At 41.3% G+C, this 14,034-nt stretch overlaps 1 protein-coding gene across 3 annotated transcripts in view; it reads right to left on the bottom strand.

Moving 5' to 3' along the window:
- Positions 1 to 11,581, bottom strand: part of myom2b (myomesin 2b) — a 56,204-nt gene extending 44,623 nt beyond the window's left edge. For 2 of the 3 annotated variants that reach the window (XM_077594996.1, XM_077594998.1), the window contains exon 1: positions 11,195 to 11,385. The gene's annotated coding sequence lies outside the window, so the exon portion shown is untranslated. Of the gene's footprint in view, positions 1 to 11,194; positions 11,386 to 11,527 lie in introns of those variants that run through there. The other variant, XM_077594997.1, reaches the window with a different exon arrangement.
- Between the last annotated feature and the right edge of the window lie 2,453 nt (positions 11,582 to 14,034).

Genomic DNA, 14,034 nt, shown 5'->3' with positions numbered 1-14,034 from the left:
TGTAAATTCTTAAATTGAGGAAAATATGCCACTTGTTTTAAATACCAATACTGTGCATAATAGCCAAGTTTATTGTCTTCTATTCAAGTTTCAAAAATTTTAATTAGTGGCATTCATTTATATTTTAAATTTGTCTTTACTTCAAATAAGAACATTTCACCAAATCTGAAGAAATGTAGCTTTTGTAAGGATTTTAGTCATGCTTCTTTTGACTCTTTATTGAATTATCACAGTGTACCAGATCTTCTTTACTTAATATTCTTGTTCTAGCCATAAATCTGGACACTTACATTTTCTGACAGGGAGGAAGATCCCACCACCTATGGCCCAAACTACACACGTAAACAGTGGCACAGACATCCTGTGGCACTAAAGTCAGACCTGCCATTCGGACATTCAGCAAATCAGACACACAAATCTCCAACAGACGGCTGGTGACAAAGAGATTATCACCGTGACAGGAGAAGTGTGCCCAGCTGTGGGTGGCGGTGGAGTGTAGAGCAGGCAGGAAGGCATCTATTAACATAACAGTTGTTAAGATAAATATAGCCTAAAAAAACACAACAGGCTTTTAGCGCTCATGAGGGACACAAAACATATAAGTCGCACTTGAGTATTAGTCGCAGGCCCAGCCAAACTCGGGGAAAAAAAGTACGTTTTAAAGTCCGGAAAATACGGTGATAATACTATAAATAAATATATACTTTCAGTGATTACAGCAATATCTATATTACAGTATTATTTTTTTAACAGGTTGTAAATTGGATGTTGGAATCATGGTGCTCCGGTTTCCTCAAATATTCCAAAACATTTGCTGCTCAGAAAACGGCTTAAAGTTTTTTCGAAAGTTAATATTTCTGCACAAATCATTGCAATAAAAATGAAACTTTGACACACAATCTCACCAGTCAAAGGTGTTGGCGGAGAATAACTGACACTGTGCGGAAAGTCAATTAATCTTTTTAAGCGTTCCCTTTCCCATCCTCCACCCTGCTTAAAAGCTTCATTTGCCTCCTATGGAGAACAGATACAAACACCATTAGTGGGATGATGGCAATATGGGGAAAGGAACATCTTACAGTTGGATGAACTGCGACAGTATAGCCCCCCCACATCTCCTCAAAAAGCACATGAACAAAAAAAGACGACGGCATCTTCCACATGGATGACCTCTAAAAGGTCCTGACTTGATTATAAAAGGTGTGCAACTTTAAAAACGGAAGTCTGCTCGAAAGCTCTCGGAGGGGCGGAAGAAAGGTGAGCTTAAGTTTGGAATTGGTGTTGAGTGCAAAGCTTTTATGCAAAGAAAAAAACCCTCCACCATTATTTCCATATCTGATCCCCCCACCCCAATCTGTCACATACGACCTCAGCCAGATAAATGGTACTCATGTGTATTTACGTGCACACGGTTGAGAGTGTGAAATGCCAGTGAGCATACAGGCTCTGCTTGACTGAGCTCGACTGGCTATTGGAGCACAATTGGGGGTCTCTCTGTGTGAAAGAGGTCAACACACACCCTTCCAGGGGAACCAATAAGGAAGTTTGGATGAACACACCATGAACCCTATAATATAATCAAAGGCAATGCAAATGACTTTTATTCCCAGAACCATAGAAAGACACAACCGTTGTTTGCAGTATTTGCTAATTTGTTTCATGACATTTCACTGGTGTCCTGCTTGGAAACAATGTATAAGTACCTGAACTCTGGTGTCCCTGCTGTTGTCAACACTTTGGAACTTTGGTTGTCTTAACAAAGTGTCAGCTGGAAGATGAAAAAAGTTTTTTAAAAAAGAAAGAAAAGCAGAAGAAAAACTACCTATGCACCCACTACCCACACAATTGAACGATCAGGTATGTGACCACGTATGGATGGAACTATATCTCTAGTCACTCAGGACTTCATGTACAGTTTTGCGACACTTAGTTGAACTGATGGTGAATTCAAAGACTCAGAAAAAACGATCATTATCATATATACTATATCGTCTTTGTAAGGATGTTGCTTACATTAGATGCTAGAGGGAGGTCTGCTGTGAGAAAGTAAGGAATGATCTATTTTTAAATTTAGGAAAGTGTCACGTCTAAGGTTAAAAAAACAACAACACCTATCATAAATTACCTACATTTAAAAGACAGTTGCTCAATGTATTTAAGTATGACAATTTCCTAGACATCACTTAATGAAGAAATCATTGTTATACTACACATTCACAGTAATTGACTAGAGCACAGGTCCATTATGGTTGTCAATACAATTTTTGGGGATAAAACAGGACCAATATTAGATAATATCTGTACTCATATCTGTACTCATACTCAGATTTACCAATTTTGTCATATGCAATTGCTGGGTATGATGACAATTAGGCTTTTTGTCGAGTCAATGATGATGACAAAGCCTATGTCCGATTATTATTATTATGTTGCGCAGCCAATTTCTGGAAATACTGTCTTTTATTTGTGTTTTTGTCACTGTTCCTAAAACATAAGAGAAAAAAACAACAAAATATTAAACAAAATTCTTTCCACCAGGATGGTCATAATTGAGGTTTTTTTCCCTTTAAGTGAAGATAAAAGTGACAACATATTTATCCTTTATTACTTCCTATTACAGGATGAGAAAATGGATTGGTCTCACACGTGTTTACTGGTTTGCTTTCATCATGTGTAAACCAACATTTTGTCCCAGTTGACTCGCCCCCCGTCAGACCAAACATATTTGGCATTGGTCCACCGTAGCTGGTGGTGTGTGCATTTGGGCCGCAGCGGTAAACATACTGTACACACGCGTATTGTACATGGAAGAGGCTGGCATATGTTTGTGCTGCAGCCAGGGGGATAGCACTCTGCTGCTGATACTGGGCATGTCTGCCTGGTGTGCCCCTTTCTGCACCAGTAGAGCTGGCACAGCCTCCTGCCTCTGCCCGGGCCCCTCGCGAGGCGCCAGCTGGGCGCAACCAGGAGAGGCCCCTGCAGAGAGACGATGCAGGTCAGCTGTGACAGCGGTACATGTGTGGTAGGACAGAGGTTTGCACCTCTGTTTAGAGATGCAGAACAGGTTTAGAAAGTCATAAAAAGATCCATCCCAGCTGACTTGACTGCAACCAGGGCTGATTACTAATCAATTGCACAGCTGGCACATAAAGTAGACACACAGGTAGAAAGACAAAGCGGTGGACCGCAATTAATGTAACAATACCATAGTGGATTGATTTTGGAGTTGATTTATTTTGTGTTATAGCCTCCAGACTCAGAAGACTGGAACGTTTAGTTAAGAGTAACAAATATAGCTGGGTAAAAGATTAACACGTGAATTTAGCCCTCTCTGTCTTATAATTTATTTTAGTAATTGATTTCAACTGCTTTTGCATCATGTTCACTCTTTGCCAACATGAAGCATTATATTACGTATGGAAATATTAACATTTGATACTGAAACCCATAAAACGATTGCAATTAAGATAAAGTAAAATTAGCCATCAAATAAGATTGCTACATTGCTCAAAAACATGGACTATGAAACTGTATTAAAGAATAATGCACTATGCATTTCAAAGACTTGTTTCATTACCAGCGTGGTAGCATATATGATCTTTTGAAAAATTAAATCAGAGAAATATCTAATGTAATACATTTGTGACATATATAATGCGATTAAATTATCACATTTTATTGAAAACTATTCAGAACAGCATCTATTTTGATCCACTTTAATGATATCAGAAGGGCAAACTAAGAGAAATACAGATGTTAAAATAGTTAATACTTTGACCTAGAGCATGTAGTGCAGCATAGTGGAGCACATACCTTCACTGATTCTATAGTTTGTCACAACATACCTAATGCTATGCATAGACGTGGTAAAATAGCACAAGTCTTCTTTAGCTGTACTATGTTTCCAAAGCCCAACAGAGGTGACGTTGACATTGGAGGGCCTCAGGGCCACCACCATGAGCACAGGAATAAATGGGAAAGGCATTACACCAAAGACCAGAAGGACCCTGAACACACTGTCACCTCTCTCTCCCCTCTCCACAGACGCAGTGCGAGGACCCCACCTCGGACTGCGACGTCGAGCCGTCACGGCCTCCCGTCCACAGGCTCTGGCTCTCTGGCTGGGGCAGCCTGGCACAGCTGCACCAGGAGCCGGGCTGTCACTAGCATTTAGGGTGACAGCCACTCACACTTCATAATGTCCCTCTCACAGGTCAGCGAACGACAAGCTGGGTCATTTCGCTCCAGCAGGCAGCCTCAAGGGAAGCAGAATGCCCCCTCCCACCACCGCCACCCCCATTGCTACTGTGTCCCCCGTCAAACCACACACCCTCCCACCCATGTTCCACTCAGACAAGAGGGGGCAGGTGGAGGGGAGAGCCGTGCTAGAGCTGCAGGAGTGTCTCAGATATGACACCAGGGTCAAGTTTAGGGTGAATACGGCAACACTGTCGATGGTGTGTGTGTGCATGTGTGAGTGTGTGTGTGTGTGTGTGTGTGTGTTTGTCTGGAGGGTCAATCTGCTTAGATAGTAACTGAAGACCTCAGATGACATTGATGATGTAGTGCTAGTCTGGATTATACACAAACCAATTCAGGCAATTGAAAAATGTGTTAAATAAAGAAAATGTGTCACTGGTAACTTGTTGCCTAGCCTTGTTGACTTGGGGAATTATTTGGTAGCACTATTCTGGTGACCTGCAGACAATCAGTAAGAAATCTGGTTCATTGGTTCTAAACATGTGGGTTAACAAAAAAACAATTGAATTTAAAAATATGAGTGACTCATAATTGTTTATATTTGTCATGAACCACCTGCAAACCTCAGTACTTGGAGAAAACCCACACAAACGTCACATTGGAAGGGCCGAATCTGGGATCGAACCCTCAATCTCAGAACTGTGAAGCCAACGCTCAAGCCACACAACCTCCGTGTTTGGTCTGATCCAAGCCACTCCATGTTGCAAAGTTCATTTCCCGTACTTTGCCAAGCAACTTGGGATTGATTCCTACTCGGTGGCGTTGTGATTGTGAGTACAAATGGTTGTCCGTCTCAATGTGTGCTTTACGACTAACTGGCAACCAGTTTAAGATGTACTCTGCCTTTTGTCTGAAGTCTAATCATCATCATTTTTTGGTTCTAAAATATTTGTGTGACAAAGGTGATTCTGAAATATGACCATCCCCGTGAAAGGGCCTTGCCTTTTGGTTTACTATTCTGTTTAAAAAGAATGTTAATAACGAGGATTGGAAAAAACACAGCACCAAAAGAAACTCCAATGACAAACAACGATGTGCAATAGTTTGCTACAGTAGTTCGTACGTTGACAAGAGGTGAAGTTAAGCATGTGATTTGAGGACATAGAAACTAATTGGATGCAATGGCTGCATTTGGCTTCAGCTGTGAGCGAGAGGCCCTCACACCTTATTTGAGTTATTCAAACAGTCACGCCCTAAGAGCACTGCTTAATTCACTGAAGGTGCGCACACAGCCACTGAACAATGTGTAGCAATTAATTGCGCTCTCCCTCCCACATCTGGCGCTGCGGCGTGACCCCGCCTCTCCTGCGCCCCCGTGTTGCCCAGGCCACGGCAATTTCACACGTAGAGGACCCCAATGAAACGTGAAAAGAATATGTGACATTGTTAAATTGCATTAAAGTGTTTAAAACAGTAGAGCCGTGCCCACGCTTTCACCTCATTGCGGGGGAAACAAAGCAGGAAGTGAACACAATCACGTAGTCAACACGCCACAGAATTCATTTCCATAAAAGGGAACCAAATTTCATTATGATGCCCTCAACAATTATGATGCACTTCAGGAGAGATTTAAACTTGATGCTTCAGAGCAGAATGGCTATTGTGTGTTATTTTGATGCTCTGCTTCGGCAGGTATAATGATTCATTAAGAAGGCCAGTGTTTACGGTTTCAGGTACAGTATCAGTCATTTGAACATTTTTGATACCTTACTGGCCTTTCAAATTTTTAGCCACGCACACTCCAAATCGTAAGCGGCACCACCTCTGTCTCTTGCTCAGCGTGGCCGTCACCTTGCTTCGGGGCTCTGGAGATATTTCAGACATATGTAAGGAATCAATCTCAGAGCACACTGAAGGAAAAATATGGAATGTCATTGAACAATAAGCATGAAGCCTGTCAAAGGCGGAGCTCACAGCACAGCCTGCGGCCGGTCAGGCCCCTCGCCGTGTCCCGGTGAGAAGATATGTCAGATGCACACGCACGTGCACAACGCAGCATACACACTCTAGAGTTTTCATGAAGACACATCATTCAAACAATGCGTTTCACATCCTTTCTGACTGACAGGTCATGTTATCATGGCAGAATTTTAGAAAGGTAAAATTAAAAATGGGCGACCCGGCGGCTTGAGTGGTTAGCACGTCGGCCTCACAGCTCTGGGGTCCTGGATTCAAATCCAAGTCGGTTCACCTGTTTAGAGTTTGTATGTTTACCCCGGGCCTGTGTGGGTTTTCTCCAGGTACTCCGATTTCCTCCCACATTCCAAAGACATGCATGGTAGGCTGATTGGACACTCTGAATTGCCCCTAGGTATGCGTGTGAGCGTGAATAGTTGTTTGTCTCCTTGTGCCCTGCGATCAGCTGGCCACCGATACAGGGTGTCCCCCGTCTCTGGCCCGAAGACAGCTGGGATAGGCTCCAGCACCCCCTGTGGCCCTAGTGAGGATAAAGCGGTTCAAAAAATGAATGAGAAAAAAAATTAAAACAGAAGAACAGATGGAATCATTGTGATATTCAACAGTTTGACCCCGAGAAAGAAGCCTCAACTGTAGTGGGATCCTTTTGGACCCCACAAATGCAGTTATGATTCACTTTAATCCAAATGTGTACAGCGACATTTGGTTTTAGTTCAATTCATGAATTTTCTGATACTAGATCAATGATCATTTAAAAGGACATTTTTATCTTTTGTTGTTTTTCTTGCCTAAATCATTCCTTATACTGCATGTAATTTTAACTAGTGATGACGTTTTGTGCTACCTTTGTTTTTTTAATATTACTACATTATTATAGTATAGAATTTATTTCCACATTTATGGCATTTGCCCACTATTTATGTAGTACATTTTTTATTATTGTATTTGCAGGGTATTATTAATCCGTAAAATAAAACATCATCTGTCTTTTTAGGAGCTCAGTAGGTTCAAATGACCAATTTCACAGCGATACATACGGTATGATTTGAAGTTGATTCTTTGAATGAACATTTCATATGACAAACATTTTTAACAAAACAACATATCTAAATATGACAATGTTTATCAATAATTTTTGTTTCAATCCGATACTTGCCTTACCAATGATCAAAGTCTCGTTACAACCCTAGAGTTCAATTTAACTTTGTTAGGGTAATTCTAACTCTTGCATATGCATTTGCCAATATGCTGATGGGTCTGACCTTGCATTCATCCGTCTGTAATACGTAGAGTACTTCAAGGATTTATGTGCATACTTCAGACAATGAAAGCAGTACAGTAGAAACATACAGGGTATGATGGCTTTGAAGGGACAGGAAGGAGACGAGGACAGGAGGACAGAAGCGGCCTGACACAGATAGACAAGTGAAGGCAAGCAGAAGTTAATCCAACAAGATGTCACCATTGATGGGTGATTACACCCAAGTAAGCGTACAACACTTGCTGGCGCATCATCACATTCTCTCTTGTTTTGTTTAACCACTCTAACAAGGGACAACTCCATTCCTCACTATCCACACTCTAGCTCTAATTGGTGAACTTAAGGCCACTCACACATGCACTCACACAAACATGTTTAGGTCTATAATGAGTCTGGCTGCTGTATATCACATCAGGGCATAAACCGGCACAAATCAGGTAAATCTAGTTAGAAGTGCTCACACTTTAAATCACATGCATCCAGGATTTGTATCACAGTTGCGCCCCTTCCTGCTGCTCATTATTGTGACTACACAGCAGCATCTGCATGAGAGCACCGAGGACCACCAATTGATAGCACATCAGCCGGTCTGTGATATGAGCGCAAAAAGCGAGACTAATCTACAAATCCCAATGGTGTGAGAGTTTGATAGTAAAGCGCAACCATTAGTGGCTTTAAGCTCACATATTAGCTGACGACAATACACCCAATGTCTGTCCTTGTTACAGGCCTTTGGCATTTGCTGTGCAGGCCTTGAGGTGATTAAATAAGGGTAGAACGTAAGATGTATTTATTCCAGAAATTGAATTAATGTGCATAATTCAGGGAGATGGCGAGATGTGCCCAGATGAGCACTGTGAGTGGAATATGTCAGAAGGAGTGAGAAGAATTGAATCATGGCTTAAGGGCCAGGAACTGTGAGGAACTCAAGCCCAACTGCTCAACTGGATGGAATGCAATGTTTTCGTGTGAATTCTGCGTGCTGTCACTCAACTAAAATTTTGGTAAGTTACTCAACTGATGTTTTTTGTTATTAAGGAATATGTACAGGCTGAATGAAGCTGTAGTTAGTTGGTTTGCCTCATACTTGCACGAGGATTCACAGCTAAGAAATCACGCGTCAAGTTTTTCTATGACCTTCGTCAAAATTTCAAACATCTCATTTTCTGAACCGCTTCATCCTCACTGGGGTCGTGGGGGCTGCTGGAGCAAATCCCAACTGACTTCGAGCCAGAGGCGGGGGACACCCTGAATTGGTGGCCAGCCAGTCGCAGGGCACAAGGAGACAAATAACCATTCACGCTTTCATTCATACCTAGGGACTATTTAGTGTCCAATCAGCCTACCATGCATGTCTTTGAAATGTGGGAGGAAACCGGAGTACCCAAAGAAAACCCACACAGGCCCAGGGAGACCATGCGTTAGCGCGTCAGCCTCACAGTGGGGAACCTGGGTTCAAATCCAGGTTGGTCCACCTGTGTGGAGATTGCATGGTCTCCCTGGGCCTGCGTGGGTTTTTTTCTGGATACTCCGGTTTCCTCCCACATTTCAAAGACATGCATGGTAGGCTGATTTTAAAAAGCCAACGTTTGAAATGGGTGGCCCGGCGGCTGAGTGGTTAGCCGCTAACGACTCAGCCGCCGGGCCACTCATTTCAAACAGTGGCTTTTTTAAATTTGTGTTTACATCTGGTGGAGACAACAACTCTCAAAGGAAGACCATACCTAAAGTAAAGACAATCGGGGTCTTTTTTATTGTTTTTTTCTTCTTTAACTGAAGCCTCAGATAAAGTGAAGGGAAATATGAACTATTCCGAATACAAGCCGCTGTGAAAAGCTTCCAACCTTCAGGCTTTAGCTGTAAAAGGGAAAAAAAAACCTTGAACAGATAAACTTTGATTGAGGTTACTCAGATGTACTTTAAAAGGTGGCAGGTGTGTGCTGACTCTCATATAACATGTGTTTGACTGTTATTGGTTAATTCTAAACACAAATATGTTATAATGAGATGTCTACAGTACATGTTTAATTGCATTTAATTTGTTTAGTTTTTTTCTTTTAATTTTTTTGTCTTCTAAATGTTGTACTTCACATAAATTGGAGGGGATAAACTTTTCAATGCTATTGGTTTTATTGTTTTGCATAAAAACACTAGCATTAGAACCTTGATTTATATGCACCGAATAGTTACATTTATATGCATATTTATGTACACCACATTAAAAAGTTTTTGCTTTGACCTTTAGTAGTTTTCTTAGTTATTTTATTTACTTTTGTTTTAGCAGTCAATTTTTAATATTAGATTTACTGAGTTATATAAAGCATAAACCAAAAACAACCTTGGTCGATTACTGCGCTATACTTCTTACTACTGTTGCCCTGTTTTTAGTCTTTGCAAGCGTGTGATAAGTAGTTGTGTATTGTCACAGAAAGTTAACCTATCAGTGCATGCATTGTTAACAATTGGAATAGAAACATTGTCATCCAGGCGTGAGCATCTCCATCAATAAAATGTAGCAACCTATTTCAATGTTGTCAGGAGTGGGGGGGCGGTTAAACCCAGAGGGAGTCTACATCAGCTTCCATGTGCACATTTAGACCAGCGAGTGGAACTAAAACCCGCCAACCAACACGCTTTGTCTCTATCGGTAGCGGCAATAACAACCGAATTAGCCATGCACACGCAGGCGTCATTGTGCAGAGTTGATATCGCTGAGGTCTGGGGGCCAAGTAAGCAGACCCTCATCGCTTTGGTCCAATGGACCACTGAATTGAGGCGCGACTACGAGCCATCACGCATCTTGGACTCTGCAGTGTGAAATTAGACTTGGGTGTGAAAGTGGAAAAAGTAAATAAGCATGAGGTTGAACGTCGCTATCCAGATTCCTTGCTTTTCTCATTCTTGCCCTTCAACACTGTCAAAGTCAATAAAGGAGAAGAATGTTCATGCTCACATTTGTGACGCTTTCCCTGTCATGACTAATGTGCCATCTTTGACTCGACTTTGTTGGAATACACTTTCCTATATACCCAACCTAAATTATTAAGCCATATTCCGTACATCTGTCAAACAGGACACTACAATCAAGAGAGAGAACTAAACTTAAAGGAAAATACTTTTTTTTACAAAAGTTGTTTCAAGCCAAGTTAGTAAATAAGTGAAACAAGTAGAATTCCATCTTTTTATTAATATTATTTGTATATACACTGAACAATAGTATTGTCATCACTGTATCCTGATAATATCCATATGATTGTCAATGTATTTTGAACTATTCCTACTGCTTAATGATACCAAACTTGCGTGTAGTTCTGAATGTTGTCCGTTAGAGTTTTCTTAGGTAGTAAAAATACTTTTTGGGCATGCAAACTTTCATGCATCATAGACAAAATGAAAAAAAAACCAATGGATTTAATTTCCCTCAGAATTAAGTGTTAATAAATTTACTTTTTGAGTAAACAAAATTACTTGTGTTTTGTTCCAATTCTTTTTTTAAGCAAAAGTAAAATGTGCACTTTTGTTGCCCTTGCATCAACTGTCTCCACGTTGACTGCTCTGAATACACAAACAAAAGCCATTTGCCACAAGCACACACGAACATAGCTACATTTAAACACCCACAGCAACCTACACACTCACATGCGCACACCTACACACACATATGACCATTTGCACAACAGTGCATGCACAAAGTAGGGCAAAAAAAGCATCACAACAAGCAACCCCCATTACATCTACTTCCTGTTGTTATATTACCTGAACTTGTAGCCCAACTGACGATGAAGATTCCAGTGTTACTGCTCGGATGACGTCCTTACACACACATTCACACCAACTTTTAAGGAGTACTTGATGTCACCACCAGGAAGACTGCCTCACACACACACACACACACACACACAAGATGATCCAAGTCAGAATGCAGCTCCTGATAAGTTAACATGTGTTTGCAGACAAGTGCAGGTCTGGAGTCCTCTTTGAACACCAGGCCTAGTTATACTCAGCCCGTTTGAGGTACACTGATTACTGATATTACACACACACTCACACACTCCCAGTACCTTCACTGCAGGGTATGTGTAAACTCACCATGCAGAAGCAGGTCGCTGCATTAAACACAAGCATATGCTAGCAAGAAGTCTTGCTATGATCTTGCACACAGCCCTCCACTAGAGTGGGCTTCGGTACGCTACACTAGTCGGTGTGTTCCACCGCATTACATTGGGCAGGGCAGCCTCGTTCCCCCTCATGTATTGCCTGCCTGCATGTGTGTGTGTCTGTAACAACAAGTACAGGGCCCTACGAGAAGCTTGCTAGTCTAGGCTCACGCACGCCGAGGCCTCCTGCAGTCATTGGTGTGAGAGCCCATTTTCACAGTTCACAGCCGACCTGATAATGGCTGATCATTCATTCACGCTCTTTGTTGATTGTGCAGGCAGGGGGTGGCCAATCGTACACTTCGGTAATGTACCATACACCGTGGGGATAATCGACGAGGGCAATAAGCATGCTCATTATTCGTTGGCCAAGAAAATTGCGGTATGGTGCTCTGCAGATGCTGAAGGAGACGCTCGGTTGGCTTTGAGGTACAGGTGCAATTGGATAGTAGAAAAAATTGCAAAATTAAAATTTCTTGATTGTAAAAACTGCCATCTGTTCGTGGTTTTGTTGAAATAGTCAGATAGTAAGATTGTTGACATAGATTTTGCTCCAGAATACAATAATCTTGAGAAAAGTAGACCCAAATACAATAGCAATGCTGGACTGAAACAATTTTAAAAAAAATGAAAGTATCTGAATTGAATGTAAACTTTGTCAAATTCCTATCTTCTATTCCTGATGGAAAATCAAGTAATGTGGACAAATTTACATAATGGGTGGAATATTTTAACTAGTTATTGATGTCACAAATTGTATATATTGCTTCAGTTCCTATCCATCCATATTTAATCCCTATTTGGTTTATAAGTGAGTTGGAGGCTGAAGGCAAGACGCGGTGCACATCTCCAACTGGTTGCCACCTTTCTCTACATAGCGACTAATGTCCATTTCACACTCATTCAGATCTACGAATAAGGTAGAAGTGTAGTCTCAAACATCCGGCCTGTTATAGCATCCAAATATTCTCTACAGAGGATTGTTTTCTGAAAAGGTAGACATAATAAAATGAGTGTTCAAGTGCTCTTGCTCATCGCGAGGCATACGGACACGGGAATGTATGGGATGACAAGACCAACATTCCTCGGGCCCACGTGCAAGACAACTGGTGACTTGAGAAGATACCATTGCATACCAACCTCATTATACTTGTATAATGACAATACATAAAAGCATTCAATCAATTCAATTCAACATTGGATTTAAGGCTATCATCGACACATGAACGTCTTTACTCATCATTATCTGGCAACTAAGAAAAGACCGTAGCTCTGTCATTTTGTACTTTGCTGACTCTGGGAATATCAATACACGGAAGGAAATTTGCTGTGTGTGACTTTTTATTCACTCTGAAGGAAAATATATCTTTTCATGGCTTTCTCTTAATCTGCCAAGAGATAAGATGGCAACCACGGCAGCCAATTAAAATAAGTGTATTGCATAGGGGAACTCTGATGTGTGTTATGTGTATAGAGAAAGTTGCAAAGCCCACAACTGCAGTCTAACAAAAAACATATTTACTCTCTGAGACATTTTGGGGAGTATATAAAATCACAGAGGGAGGCAAGAAGAAGCAAGTCACCAATTTTGGCCATGTCCTAAAAAACTGTTCTGATCTAAACTGTTACGCATTGAGAATATTAGTTAGAATAATACAATAATCCGCAATGAATCTGTCTTCGCCTACCATTGAAGTTCAAATCTCCTTTTTAATTCTAATTATTAAAGGAAACAATAAAAAAAGAGATGAGAAATTAATAGTTATCTAAAGTGATTTTGCTACTTGTTAGTGCAATCGAGCGAAACAAATAAAAAAGCAAACTCTTTTCATATTGAAACCGCTTACCTATGCACCAAACACAGAAAGCACATGTGATGCCATGTTATTAGCCGTATGATACAAAAAAAAAACTTGCGTGTAATGAAATGCAGAGTGGCATGAGGCGTGTTGACTTTCTCATGTCTTGTTTGAGTCAAGGGCTGTCAGGCATGCCGCTGATGTGAAACATGTTGCATCTGCCTCGCTCACAGGTTTTTCACAGCGCATTAGGAGAAACTTGTAGAATCACTCTTTGGGATCACACTGCATTTTCTGTGTGACTACACATCTTTAGCCCGTGGAGGGGCTCGGCGCCGCTGCACTGTCCATCTGGATATCCCGGCTCGTCCTGCAAAGTTCACTTCGGCCAAACATGACAAACTTCCTCAACTAGATTGGATTAGTATGAAAGGGAGCGTGCGGCTTGCGACTATAAGTGCTCTCCAGGCTAAAACAAGAGTAGTCGAGTGCCAAGGAAGCATAATTAATGTTCTTAATTGGGCCTTTCATTACAGTGGAGACTGATAGTCCACTCATAGTGGCTGCAGGGCCGCTGCCATGTGCTGATAATGATGAGAAGGCTCGTCTGCCTTTTCTCACATGCGTGTGTCTCAACACT

Source organism: Stigmatopora argus, chromosome 2, assembly GCF_051989625.1.
Source record: "Stigmatopora argus isolate UIUO_Sarg chromosome 2, RoL_Sarg_1.0, whole genome shotgun sequence".
NCBI lineage: Eukaryota > Metazoa > Chordata > Actinopteri > Syngnathiformes > Syngnathidae > Stigmatopora > Stigmatopora argus.
The sequence above is the reverse complement of the archived record's forward strand: the minus strand, read 5'-3'. Positions and strand labels throughout refer to the sequence as shown.